Genomic DNA, 12,447 nt, shown 5'->3' on the forward strand with positions numbered 1-12,447 from the left:
TCAGAATTGACATCTTGACAGGTAACATTTTCCTGGGATGAATCTGAAATGGCCTATAATCGTATTTGAGCATGACTATGAGGTAAGTCACCTAGCTAGATATATCATATAAGAATTTTCTTACTCAAAAAGAAACTAGAATTCAAGGGCAAACTATCAATAAGCATGAGAAGTCAAACACAGTACAATTTGGAGAATTCAAACTCATATCACCTTAAAAGGTGTCACATATCTACAAATGAAAACAGATGAACATTTAAAACTAAAGACCTTTTCTTATTCAAGTACTAGGTCTTACCATCAATAGTCTACTGAATCTTGCTCCCTAAGCTTTGCTGGTGTTTGGAAAGGCAGCAAGTATGTATATATGTAAGGAGGTATTGTACGTGCATATTTGTGATACATTTTAGTTTAGAAATAGGATACTCACACACAGAGTATTTCTACCTTGGGTCTTCCATTTACATATACAGACTTCTCTCTCCGCCTCTCTCTTTGGCTCTTTTATGTGTGCATGGTTGAACGTGTATTGGAAAGCATACACGTTTACATATTTGTTTTAAATAAATTTGCCATCTAACTTTAATGCATTGCTAGCCTGATTTTTAAACCATGTAATTAAGAGAGGTGTTGATAGCACTTGAAAGTGGCGCCCAGCAAAGACACATTATGGCGGTGATCCAAGGGCTTCCTTGATGTAAGCGTGTGGTGAAAAAGACAAATCTCATAGCGAAAACTGAAACAGAAATAAAAGCTTTCCAGGAAGACAAGGAAAAAGATACTTACCATAGTGGAAAAATTATCTTACAGCACAATTTATCTCGCTTTATTTTTTAAAAAGAGCAATAACTTAAGTTTGCATAACATGTTTCATTCAAAAGAATGCATTCTACATGCAGTGAAGCTGATTTTAAGATATAAAGCTCTGTGAAAATCGCCAATGAAATGCTGGTATATTCTGTTGTGAGGACAGTAAAGGCTCTAAAACTGGCTCCCAATGAAAAAGTCTGGCACAACCATTCTGAGAGGAAAATGCAGAAAAGACTCAACTGTGGTGAGGTGGGAACAGCACTAAAATAGTAATCAGTGTGACTAAAATTATTGACAAGAGTAGGAGTTATTAATATTTAGTTACGAGTATGTTCACTTGGGTCTAGTGATGATAATGAAGGAATAGATTAATACAGCTTGCAACTACTATTGTTAGGCTAATAATTTGTTCATGCCAATGAATCAGTAATAAAAAACTAAAATACAGGAATGTACATGAATCACTAGTGTTGGTACAAAAGAAAGTAGGAATGAATAAAATTGTCACAAAAATCTCGGATGAAAAAGGATTTCAACAATACCTCCTCTCAAAAAACACAAAAAGGCTATGTTAGACTTGATTTTAATGTCCACAGAATTTCAAGTGTCATGACAATAAAAAAATTTGCTGGCATCCTGCCCTCAACCTACAATCAAGGTGTGTTCTAGGGGCATCTCTACACCATAGCCACAGGCTAAGAGGGCCTGAGAAGGAGCAGTATGAAAAGGAAGGGAGGAAACCTAAGAACAATGGAATGGGTGGAGCTTTATGATTAAAAAAGAGAATTCCATGTTGGTGAACGATTTGTCTTAAAGACACTTTCCTATGCCACTTCCCTCCCCAATACTGTACACTACAAAGTAGATCAGTTTGGGTTTTTTTGTTTGTTTTTAATATTTATTTATTTATTTGGCTGCACTGCATGGCTTCCAGGATCTTAGTTCCCAACCAGAGATCCAACCCTGGCCCCCTGCAGTGGAAGTGTGGAGTCCTAACCACTGGACGGCCAGGGAAGGCCCAATTTGTTTGTTTTTAAATAAGTGAACTGAGTTGTAATCCAGGCTCTACCACCAACTACTAGGATCTTCAATGTATTATTTAACTTTATGGAGATCATCCAAATATGCCCCCTCACTTTATAAATGAGGAAATGGAGTCCCAGAGAATTCTTTTAGTCTAAGCCCTAATATGTGAGTGGATAATGGCTTTTATTCATTAAGTATTGTAAGGGCAATAGGGTGCCTTATCTGAAATGGTGTGGTTTGGTTTCTTTATCAAGAACATGTTTTTCCTCTTTAAAGTATTTTAATTAACTTTGAATGAATTTGAGTAGAAAACATTTTTACATTCACCTGTGAAATATTAACTACCACTGAAAACCAAGCCAAACCAGACTCATTATGTAGTGGAGTCCACGGAATGACTGCCTATACCATGTTATTCCCACAGCTGATTTCCAATAAACCTCCTACCCACCATCTGACCACATCCAACATTATACAATGAACATTTCAAAACAAAAAATCAAAAAACAAAAAAAAAGCAAAACTATTACTTAGACGAGTTTCAGATAAATCTTTATATTTCATATTTTGCTTACTTTATCCAACATTCTGATAAAGTAAAACTCCACAAGATTATTACACATGAAAAATGTGAGCTTTACTTATTTCTGTTCTTTTGCTGTTTTCAACTTATATTACATTTGCTCAAACAATATAAAACATGACATGTCCTAGCTGCCAATGGACTTTCATTTGGAATCCTAATTATGATTGACCCTGTTACTAAGAATGCCAAATATTTGGCACATATATCTCCCAGGGCCTGGGGAAAAGAAAGATGAAAGGTCAAGTTCTCTGTTACTATGATTAGATAAGCAGAGAGGCAGGCAGTTGTGCTTATTTGAAGAAGTACCATATGCTAAGCCACAAGCTTGGCCTTCACATGCTGCAAAACCAGTGTGCACGCATGGCTAAGACGCAGGGAAATCCGTGGTGTGTGTACACTAATTAATAAGGCAGTAGCAGCTTGCTGTCCATTCGTAACTCATCTTGAAGAGAATATTACTGAAAAGGCATGCCAAGGTTCCTCACTATATCCAGGTTGTGTTAGCAAGTCCCTTCCTAAAACTAAAAATAATATTATACGTCCATTCAGTCCCTATCTGCTTGATCAGCAAGAGTTATTTTTTTATTGAAGAGTTTTTTTTTTAATTGAAGTATAGTTGATTTACAGTATTGTGTTGTTTCAGGTGTACAGCATAGTGATTCAGGATTTTTGCAAATTATATTCCATTATAGGTTATTATAAGGTAATGGGTATAATTCCCTGTACTCTACAGTAAATCCTTGTCGCTTAAGAGTTATTCAGTCTTTATCAAAGTTCTCACACAGATTTCATCCAGATCTTCACAGTCTGTGTCATATCCTTCCAGAAAGTGTTATGCCCTTCCCGTTACTGTTTTGGCCGTGACTCCCCACAGGGGTCTGGCACACCAGGTGAGGAGGAGGGTCTCTCTGGTTATAGGTCTACCAGTTTCCTTCCTTTGACCAAACTCATCCTGGTGTCATGGGTGTGAAATCACTAAAGTAAAATTAACTCAATGTTTTCGAGTGGTTTTTAACACAAAAGCAGTACTTTGTCATGTTATACCTGATAGGAGAGATGCAGCACATTTATTAAGACATGAACGGCCCATTCCCTAGAGGGCTGCGTCTGTCCTCTGGCCTCGAGCACCTAAGAGTTACTCTTAATTTGGAATAGAAAGGAGGACCTTCCCAGAGATAAACCCACACACATATGGTCACCTTATCTTTGATAAAGAGGCAAGAATATACAATGGAGAAAAGACAGCCACTTCAATAAGTGGTGCTGGGAAAACTGGACAGCTACATGTATAAGAATGAAATTAGAACACTCCCTAACACCATACGCAAAAATAAACTCAAAATGGATTAAAGACCTAAATGTAAGGCCAGACACTATCAAACTCTTAGAGGAAAACAGAGGCAGAACACTCTATGACAAAAATCACAGGAAGATCCTTTTTGACCCACCTCCTAGAGAAATGGAAATAAAAACAAAAATAAACAAATGGGACCTAATGAAACTTCAAAGCTTTTGCACAGCAAAGGAAACCATAAACAAGACGAAAAGACAACCCTCAGAGTGGGAGAAAATATTTGCAAATGAAGCAACTGACAAAGGATTAACTCCAAAATATACAAGCAGTTTATGCAGCTCAATATCAAAAAAAAACCAAACAGCCCAATCCAAAAATAGGCAGAAGACCTAAAGAGACATTTCTCCAAAGAAGATATACAGATTGCCAACAAACACATGAAAGGATGCTCAACATCACTAATCATTAGAGAAATGCAAATCAAAACTACACTGAGATATCACCTCACACCAATCAGAATGGCCATCATCAAAAAATCTACAAACAACAAATGCTGGAGAGGGTGTGGAGAAAAGGGAACCCTCTTGCACTGTTGGTGGGAATGTAAATTGATACAGCCACTATGGAGAACAGTATGAAGGTTCCTTAAAAAACTAAAAACAGAACTACCATAAGATCGAGCAATCCCACTACCTGGCATATACCCTGAGAAAACCATAATTCAAAAAGAGACATGTACCACAGTGTTCATTGCAGCACTATTTACAATAGCCAGGACATGGAAGCAACCTAAGTGTCCATCAACAGATGAATGGATAAAGAAGATGGGGCATATATATACAATGGAATATTACTCAGCCATAAAAAGGAATGAAATTGAGTTATTTGCAGTGAGGTGGATGGACCTAGAGACTGTCATACAGAGAGAAGTAAGTCAGAAAGAGAAAAACAAATACCATATGCTAATGCATATGTATGGAATCTAAAAAAAAAACAACAAAAAATGGTTCTGAAGAACCTAGGGGCAGGACAGGAATAAAGACGCTAACGTAGAGAATGGACTTGAGGACACGGGAAGGGGGAAAGGTAAGCTGGGACGAAGTGAGAGAGTGGCATGGAGATATATACACCACCAAATGTAAAATAGATAGCTAGTGGGAAGCAGCCACATGGCACAGGGAGATCAGCTTGGTGCTTTGTGACCACCTAGAGGGGTGGGATAGGGAGGGTGGGAGGGAGCCGCAAGAAGGAGGGGATATGGGGATATATGTATATGTATAGCTGATTCACTTTGTTATAAAGCAGAAACTAACACACTATTGTGAAGCAATTATACTCCAATAAAAATGTTAAAAAAAAAAAAAGACCTTTGGTTGCTTTGCCTGTTTTATTTTCAAATGCAAATGGAGCATTTGCACCTGACTTCAGCTATTACTGATGTATCAGCTTCCCAGACAGTGTCAGGCTTGCCAGTATTCATCAAGTGGCTAGTAGTGGGAGGAGGGTTTGTAGGCCTCGGGCTAAAATTATAGTCCGGCTATGGACTCACTCGTAGTTTGCGGCTAGGCAGAATAATATAGATGATGTGAGGCCATGGGCGATTATTAAAGCGATGGCTCCTATGTGACTTCAAGGAGTCTGGATGAGAACAGCTGCAGTAACAAGTGCTATGTGGCTGACGGAAGAGTATGTGATAAGTAATTTTAGGTCTGTTAGGCATAGACAGATTGAACTGGTTATGATTATCCCTCATAAGGAGAGCGTAAGAAAAGTGGATGCTACGAATTCTGTCAGGGGGTTGAGTACCACTGTAATTCGTAGCATGCCGTAGCCCTTGAGTTTTAGTAACATGGCTGCAAGGACTACAGCGCCTGCGATGGGAGCTTCTACGTGTGCTTTGGGTCGTCAAAGGTGGAGGCCATAGAGGGGTATATTTACCATAAAGGCTATTATGCAGGCTAGTCATATAAAGACGTTGGATCAGGAGTTGGGTAATGCTTGGGTTCAATATTGAAGCACTAGGAAATTCAGAGAGCCCGTGGTGTTTTGGATATACACTAATGCCACTAGCAGTGGGAGGGATCCACCTAGTGTGTAAAATAGAAAATAGAGTCTTGCATTGAGGTGTTCTGTTTGGTTACCTCATCGAGTGATGATGATAAGCGTAGGAATTAGTGCGGCCTCGAGTATAATGTAAAATAGAATTAGTTCTGTGGCGGTAAATGTTATGATTAAAAATGTTTGTAATATGATTAGTATAGTGATGTATAGCTTTTTTCGGGTCAGTGATTCTTTGAGCAGGTGAGATTGGCTATTAATATCAGAGGTAGGAGTCATATTGTCAAGATCAGTAGTGGTGCAGATAGGGAGTTGGAAAAGAATATTAATGAGAAGTTAAGGCTATTATCATGAAACTGGTTAAGAAGAAGCAGGCTTGTGAGGCTAATTAGCAAACTATAGGATGTAGCGTTAATTCAAATTATGTTGTTTTTTGATAATCAAGTCAGGGGTATTAGTATAATCGTAGGGATAATATATTTTAGCATTGGAGGAGGTTAAGGTTTTATACGTAGTCGGTGCCGTATGTCTGGCAAGCTGCAGAAGGCAGTTTTACTTGCTCATTTGCAGCATATAGGTTCCTATTCAATCTCTCCTGTTCATTCACACCTTTGCTCATGTGGGGAGTTCCCCACTCTTTCTGTTGAGTACAACCTCAGTGAGAATCTTGAGCTGCTATAGGTTCTTCTGCTGTTACTCAAGCAAGGCAGGTATCTTCAACTGGTCAACTGAACCCCTAGGGTGCTGAAGCCACACTACTGTCCCTAGTTGGGTGGGAAAAATAGTCTGTTCTCCAGATCTGTATAAAACACTGTCCTCTAGGTCTCAGAGTTATAGTGTTTGTACTCCAAGTCTCCCAAGGTTTTGAGTCAACTTGCTGCCATCTCCCCTGCCTGCATTCTCATTCCTGCCTCTCATCACCTATGTAGTTATCTCCCTCTGGTCCTCCAGTTAAGAAACAAAATTCCACATGCATATAGACTCATGCAAGTAGTCTCCCATCTGTGGGGAGTAGGGTAAATTTTTTTGTTTGTTTGTGTTACCAGACTCACTAACCCAATCTCTGGGATACTCTTAGAACATTCCATCTGACTTTTAGATTGACACAACAGCCCCTCTCCTCAAGTGTATTTTCTCCCAGTTGGCCCTGCCCGTGGCTTTTATTAATTATGCATTTCTACTTGGCTGAACCCACTAAAGGATGAAAGGAGAAAAAAAAAGAAAGAACAATTTACATCTGGAAAATGGCCTCAGTTAAGCTCTCTGCAGAACTTAACTGTTTGTCAGCCAGGCCAAAAAAATAATTAAAAATGTTCAGGAAAAAAAATAACCTAGTAATGGCCAGAAACTCTACTACTTCAAAATCTATTTTCTCAAGTAATGGATTGCACGCTTAGATGACTTCACGGGGTTGGAGCTGACATTGCTTATAGTGTACAGTTCTCCAAAGGTGTAATCCGCTTAATCCCTTCATCTGACAGTCATTATCACCGAAAGAAGGGCTGTTTCTCTCCAAACATGAACAGCCTGTAATGATTTGGAAGAACTGTCTACAGTGACTGCACAGTCATTCTCTGGAATGGCTTGAGTGTAACCTTAAGTTTATAGAAAAGGAGGAAGAGAGGGAAAGTATGTACCCAAATAGCAGTGGTTTATTCCAGCAGACGATGTTGTTTATCTAGAGGCTGATTTCTGCTTCCATCAGCCAAAGCATACCTTTCTTAACCTTAACTTTACGTACACTATAAAAAGTTATTAGAATAAAGAGGGCCATGCTCAGAACAAATGCCAAAAGGAATACCAGAAAAAACTAGGTGAAATGCACTAAAAAAGCTTCCTTCTGACTGCTCCCTGCAAAACGGAGGGAAAATACCTTTCCCACCCCAGTTGTGTTGGGATAATAGAAGCTATATAACATGCCTACGTCTAGACACTGTTCTAAGGGCTCTACTTCAATCCTCGAAACCAATCCTCAGTACCTTGGGAGGCAGGTATTACTATTTTCTCTATTTTCAGATGAGAAAGCAGCAGCTCAGAGAAGCGCCTATCCCACTCTTTCAACATTTACCTATGTAGTCCTAGCCACCGGGGATTGAGAGGGGAATTACCCTCTCTAGGTTCGTTGTGTTGAGATCATTCTTTGCATTAGACTGTATGCTTGCGGTTTACTTGACTTTTATGTAGTAGCTTGAAGTGCAATGAAGAAGCAAAATATTCTATAAATCCTGGGAATTTGTTCTTAGCATTTGCTATTAAAGTAAATATACCTAAGACTATCTTGTCCTGACTTTTATTATTGGTTTTTGAGAAAGACAAGTACCACTAACAAAGTGGCTTCATTTCTCAGGTCACTGGCAGACGCTCTGAAAATGTCATAGTGAAGTTCTGCTGAATTGTTAAAGTCATCAACGTCATACATAGTGCTGTTGCCATTCATTCATTCACTCACTCATTCTTTTACTCATTTTTACTCCTTCAGTTAACAAGTATTATTAATTTGTAACCAGTGCCAGGTATTATGGTGGGCATGAAAATGATAAAAGCAGCCATGAGCTCTGAAAAGAACCAAGCATTGTCAGAAGTCCAACATTTTCAAATTTGAATCTATTAGTTACCAGCCTAGTGATTTGGGGAAAATTATTTAACCCCTCTTGTGTTTCTATTACTTCACCTGTGAAAGTGTGGATAGTATCATACCTCCTCAAAAGGATGCTTTAGAAATCAAATGAGACTATTTGAGAAAAATCTTTCATAGGCTACAAAATAATACAGGTTCAGGTTTAGTTATAACCCTCTGATATGACAATTCTAAAGAGCCTTAAAATTAGCTGGTGAGGAAAAACACATGCACAGATGAAGAACTAACCAGACAATTAGTAAGTGCTAAATAAAAAGCTTAGTCATTAAGTTTTAAGAAATTTAGAGTAAGGGAAAAAGTAATTTCCAACTGGGAGAATATGATTTGACTTTGGCTTTGAGATACAATGAAGTGGGAGAACAAGGAAACAAACAAAGAAACAACAAAAGAAAACAAAAAGAAACAAACAAAAAAAGAAGAACAGAAACAATGAAGCAATAACTAAAACACCCTATGGGTTTGGGCAATGCCTATAAACCCCTTAGACTAGAACTTTTTGAGCCAAGAACTGGAGGGAGTTAGGGTTGATACGTTGGTTAGAAGAGCATCATGAGTTGTCTTAGATGCAAGTTAAGGAACTTCGGAAATTTTAAACAGGTCACTGAGAAATGCTGAAGGCTTTTGAAGAGAAGGGATCAAAGCTGAACTTTAGTAGGTGAGTCTGGCAGCTTGTTCAGGGGAAGCTGGAGGGGAAGAGAGGGGAGCCAGAGAACCAGTGGGGAAGTTTATCACAAGAGCCAAGATGTGAGGCACATATGTAAAGGTATTTCCTAATCTGAGAAATCAGGGATTTGCAAAGGCCAGGTGATTTGGTCAAGGTCAAGTTCACTTGGTCACAACACTGCCCCTAGAGCTGATTTGGTCAAGGTCAAGTTCACTTGGTCACAACACTGCCCCTAGAGCTGAGCTGATTCCTGTACTCTGTACAGTAGAGAAAGAAAAACCCATAGGGGATTCCCACGCCCTCAAAAAGGTGTCCTAACTAGACAGCAGAGAGAGAAGGCTCTGACTCCAAGCCCAGGCTCTCTGAACAGATTGGTTGATCATATTATGGCTGGATGAAGTGAATGAATTTTCCACAAACCTGAAAATAAGACATTTTATTTTCAGAAAAAAAAAGTTGTCATAAAGGATTAGCCCCACATTTGTTTTTTTCTTACACCACTCACACCCCTCCCCACTTCAATTTTATTTTACTTTCCTCCTGTCCATATCCTGCAATGACTGAGAGTGATTCCTCTTTGTTTTCTTCCACTTTGATCAGCATCAGGAGATTTTTTTTTTTAAGTCAAAGCAGAATAACAAAAGCAGAACACATCCTGAGTTAACTGAACTTCAAGAGAGAAGCTCAGTGATGCTCTTCCCACACACTGAAGAAACAGATAAAATGGACCAGGCTATTTATAGCCACCTTCTCATTTCTAATAATCTTCCATTTAATTAGGGTTGTAAATAGCACCAGCAAATGTTCTGCAGCAACACCTGAGGAGCAACCCTGACCCCCTCCTCAGAATATACCCCACCCTAGGCAATAGAAAGGACAGTAGACCGAGTTCCACAGCTAACAAAGATGCTGAGTTATGGGAAAAAGCCATAATCTTTTGTGCTACGGAGAAGAAATGACTGAGTGTTTAAAAAGATAGAAAATTTAATCCTGCTTCCCCTCTACAAGTCTAAACAATGGCAGTGATGAAATATTCTACCCACAAAAACAAACAAACAAACCAAAAAACAAAACTTGTGTTGGTCAAAGTTCTAAACAATTACTACAGACATAGTTGAGTTTAATATTATATATGTAAGCTTCAAATCAACACATTTTATTGCTTAGTATTTAATAACCGTTGTATTCTACATGGAAGATAGTTGGAGAATTCCCAATTACACAATCAGTCCCCAAAACCCACAGACTCAGCTATATGCATTCACTTGGAAAGTAAGTTTGTAATGTTCCAGAATCATTAGCACTTAATTTAGGTGCAGTTTGTGCCTCCAATCCTGTGGTACTACATTATCTATTTGTTTAAACAATTCCTTTGAAATAATAAGTAATAGCACAGTGATCATGAAGACAAAAGAAAGAGAACTTGAGTTATTCAATTCAGTCATTCTATGTGACCACTTGGAATTTTCAACTGTGTTTTATTTCTGTCCACTTAGTGAAATGGAGAGAACTGTGTTGTGTAATTTTTTTGGTAAATTCAAATTTTAGGCCTTATATGAAATATTGTCATTGAATCTGAATAACATTTTTAAATTTTATTTTTTTATTTTTGGCTGTGTGGGGTCTTAGTTGCGGCAGGCAGGGTCTTCGTTGAGGCGTGTGAGATCTTTCATTGAGGTGAGGGCTCTTCATTGTGGCATGCAGGCTTCTCTCTAGTTGCGGCATGTGGGTTTTCTCTCTCTAGTTGTGGCACATGGGCTCTGTAGTTGTGGCACAAGGAGTCCAGAGTGTGTGGGCTCTGTAGTTTGCAGCACAAGGGCTCTCTAGTTGAGGCGTGCAAGCTCAGTAGTTGTTGCCTGCGAGGTTAGTTGTCCCGCAACATGTGGGATATTAGTACCCTGACCAGGGATTGAACCCGCGTCCCCTGCATTGGAAGGTGGATTCTTTACCACTGGACCACCAGGGAAGTCCCTGAATAATATTTTTTAAAGTGAAGTGTATTCTTCTACTTTAATTATGAGTTGTTTTAAAACTAAAGAACAAAAAAAAGTCTAATGAGAGTTACTAAATTATTAAATGATTATTAATGAAAATAATTTTGTCACAGAGAGGAGGAAAGGAGAGGGAAGAAGTTAATAAATGTATTCCCACACTCCAGGGGTGCCACAGGCACACAGACACTTGGCTGAAACTGAATTCAGGGGATTTTGTTCCTTGTAAATATACCCATCCTGACTAAAAAGTCCAAAAAGCCTTTCCTCTTCCCTTGTCTCAAGCTATGGAAGCAGGATCAGATTTCCTGTTTCACTTCTTTGGAAATGATGGATTGGGTGAGACCTTTGAGGTATGAACTAAAATGTGAAGCATATAGTTCAGTAAAGAATTTAACTTTGCCCAAGGAGAGGTCTGGCCTTTGCCCCCAGCTTCTGGGAGGTAATCTGTAAGCCCTTGGACTGTCATGCCTGGTAGGAGCACTGTCTTTGTTTAGGGTAGGGCTGGCATGCCAGAAGGTCTAACACTGTGATTTATGGTGTGGCTGCAAGGCATGGCCACAGTGTGATTTAAAGTGAGGCTTTGGGTGAAACAGTATCAGCTGCACCTCCTGAGAAGCTAGAGACTGAAGTCAGCCATGTGGGCAGTGAAACACGCTTATATGATGGAGCTCCTTTCCCCCCACTCTGAAACAAAACAAAACTCTGGACACCAAGGCTAGGGTGAGCTTCCGTGGTTGGCAATATTCAGTGCATTCAGTCACACGTTAATGAGTTAATTGCCGTCTGTGACTCCACAGGGAGATCGCAACTGGAAACTGCAAATTTGCATCCCTGAAGGCTGCCCCATGTGCCTCTTCCCTTGCCTGACTGTAATCTGCACCCTGTCCCTATAATAAACCATAATGACGAGTATAACAGCTTTCAGTGAGTTCTATGAGCTCTTCTACTAAATTACCAAATCTGAGAGTAGTTTTAGGAAGCTCTTAAACTTGCAATTGGTGTCAGAGGTGAGAGCAGTCTTATAGACTGTGTTCCCTCAAACTTTTCACATATGCATCATCTGTCCTTCACCCAGAGTTGGTATGATAACAAAGTGCCTATTGTGAATGGGCTTGGCTATCTGAAGCTAAAAGACTCCAAGTAAGGAAACACACTTCCAGGCAAGATGGCCGCCCTTATGTTATACAGGGCATTCTATATTATATATATTATATTAGACATTAAGTTAGTGTGGAACATTGCACAGTTCTAGTGTATGAAGAGGAGTATCATTCTGGCCCTGCAATGATCAAAACCTCTAAGTACACACCATGTTGACACCAGCAGCAGCCATTCTTTCATTTACTCACTCATTCAGGATACATGCCTGGAACATCT

The 12,447-nt window shown here is 39.3% G+C and overlaps 1 protein-coding gene across 4 annotated transcripts in view; it reads right to left on the bottom strand.

Moving 5' to 3' along the window:
- NRXN3 (neurexin 3) overlaps positions 1-12,447 on the bottom strand; it is a 1,615,508-nt gene that overhangs the window by 272,441 nt on the left and 1,330,620 nt on the right. The gene's annotated exons all lie outside the window — the stretch shown is intronic.

Source organism: Delphinus delphis, chromosome 2 (genome assembly GCF_949987515.2).
Source record: "Delphinus delphis chromosome 2, mDelDel1.2, whole genome shotgun sequence".
In the NCBI taxonomy this organism is placed as follows: domain Eukaryota; kingdom Metazoa; phylum Chordata; class Mammalia; order Artiodactyla; family Delphinidae; genus Delphinus; species Delphinus delphis.